Here is a 2678-nt window from a genome sequence, read left to right as displayed (position 1 = left end):
ATAGACAGAGAGGAAAGAGAATTAGACGTCCCGAAGGGACCCAGATATCCTACCTAAGAGACCCAGAACCAAGCATTCCTCCAGTAGGAGCCAGAGGGGAGGCAGGACGGCTCCCAACCTCCTCCTGTCCCAAGGAGAGCTCTGAAACAGCTTACATTCATTTTCCTTCTCTTTCACCAAATCATCCTCAGATAGTCGGAGAGGACTGCTTTTCTCAAACCCGTTCTCTCATGTCTCAGGTGTAAACTATCTCTAGTCAGGGTAAAAAGCACTTATGAGAATTACCTTTGCTTCTCTAGATTTTCACACAGCTCTAAACACAGACACAAAACACATTTTATGAGCCGGGCGTGGTGGTCCACACTTTTAAACCCAGCACTCGGGAGGCAGAGGCAGGCGGATTTCTGAGTTCGAGGCCAGCCTGGTCAACAAAGTGAGTTCCAGGGCAGCCAGTGCTATACAGAGAAACCCTGTCTCGAAAAACAAAAAAACAAAAACAAAAAACCCAACAACAACTCCCAACCCCCCAAAAAAAACCCAAACAAACAAACAAACAAACAAAAAAACAAACAAAACACATTTACACATTTTACCTTTACCTTGTCCTTCTACAAAGGTTTATTCACTGCTGGCCCAAATCTTCTTTACTTTCCTTTGCACGTGATTCCAATTCCCGCGGTGTCCATCGCTGTTCCCTGCTTACTGGAGCTCCAACGTTGAGGCACCATCTGACCAAGCCCGTTCAACAGGTTCAGTCAACAGGTTCTCCAGCGAAGGAGTGAGGATTAAAAAGAAAAAAGACAGTTAGACAACATTGTAGCGTGACCCCAGTCAATTCTGAGACTGAAGGCCTATAAACTCTTTTTAATTACAAAATTTAAACTAACTTTTTGTTATAGATTTTACAAATTTTAAAAACCACACCCAATGAACTTATACATCCTGAACTATAGAAAGTTTACACAATAGTCTTACAAATCTTTTCTTTTTTTTCTTCAAGACAGGGTTTCTCTGTGTAGCCCTGGCTGTCCTGGAACTCACTCTGTAGACCAGGCTAGCCTCGAACTCAGAAATCCACCTGCCTCTGCCTTCCAAGTGAGGGGATTAAAGGCGTGCACCACCACTGCCTGGCTAGTCTTACAAATCTTAAGATAAAGTTTATACANAAGTTTTAGAGATACAAGAGAAGAGAGGATTTACAGAATTAAATAAAATTAATAAGAGGAGTATGAAATCAGCAGCAGCAATCCATACTGGGATTAGTTTCCTTTTTATCTGTTTTAAAGAGCATCGTGTATTTTCCTGGTGTTCTGTTTATCCCTCCTTTTCCTTGTTAGGTGACCTATCTCAGGACAGAGATTTTGGAGGAAAGTTTAAATGGGGCTGAAGAGAGAGGGCCATAACCCAATTCCAGAGCCAGCTTTTAAAAATAAATAGAGCCGGGCGTGGTGGCGCACGCCTTTAATCCCAGCACTTGGGAGGCAGAGGCAGGCGGATTTCTGAGTTCGAGGCCAGCCTGGTCTACAGAGTGAGTGCCAGGACAGCCAGGGCTACACAGAGAAACCCTGTCTCGAAAAACCAAATAAATAAATAAATAAAATAAAAATAAATAGAACCACATTTGATAATATTTAAATATTATCCCTACCCCAAAGGCATCTGTAAAGCATAAGTTAGTAGACAGGATTAGAACAAACAGAGCAGAAGGGACTCAGTGACGGGCAAAGAACAGAGAAGGCTCTGAGAGTGGAGAACAGAGAAGTTTAGCGATAAGAGACTTTGTGAACATTTGTTTGTGTGGTGGCAGGAGTTGTTATAACCTGTGAAAATTTGGAAATCTCGTGTGCCTCGTTAAGAGAGGTTCAACCTCTTGGAAAGGGGTCCATTTGTGCCCCTCCTGGGTAAGTTGGTACCAGATATATAAGCTGGCAACATGACTGCTCCATGGTATGTTTAGAGAAGATCTTTATTGTATATATGAGAGAAAATAGCCAGAGGCATCTGGAAGAGTCCAGAACAGAAAGAGAAAGAAGTAGGGTAGACATGGCCGACTGGACAAGAGGAGGGAATCAGAGGGACAGAGAGCAGAGAAAACAGAAGCAGGAGCAGATCACAGAGAAAAGCAGGGCTAGGAGCCTGAATAGAGCCTGCACTGGTCCCTCAGACCATATTAGTACAGGCCTCTAAGTATGGTTTTTAAACATCCAGAAGATCAATTACATCTATCTTGTATTTTAAATTACTATGTAATATTCATATAAAGCTTGGGCAAAAAACAAACACTTTAAGTAAACCCTGATTAGATAGATATTTTTGTTTTTTTAAGTCAGTGTTAACAAGAACAGCTCAACAACTTAAAGAGAACTCCACTGATTTTAGTAGAAGTTTGCTACCAATGCCCTAAACCTTAACATTAGCAATTTTCATAACATGTATACATCATCTCTAAGTCTTACCTTTCACGTACCTTACTCAGAACTTAGTGCCTTGTCTAAGCTTGTCAGCTTTGTGTTTATAGTTTCCATTTTTGAAGCATCTATCCCTCTTAGGACAGAGCATTATCAAATCAAAGTCATTCTTTTGTAAAAATGCCTTTGCTCACACACTCTTAACATTTCTGTGACCTACTTACTGGCTTCCTCCCCTCCCCTCCCCTCCCCTCCCCTCCCCTCCCCTCC

Source organism: Mus caroli, chromosome 2 (assembly GCF_900094665.2).
Source record: "Mus caroli chromosome 2, CAROLI_EIJ_v1.1, whole genome shotgun sequence".
Taxonomy (NCBI): domain Eukaryota; kingdom Metazoa; phylum Chordata; class Mammalia; order Rodentia; family Muridae; genus Mus; species Mus caroli.
The sequence above is the reverse complement of the archived record's forward strand: the minus strand, read 5'-3'. Positions refer to the sequence as shown.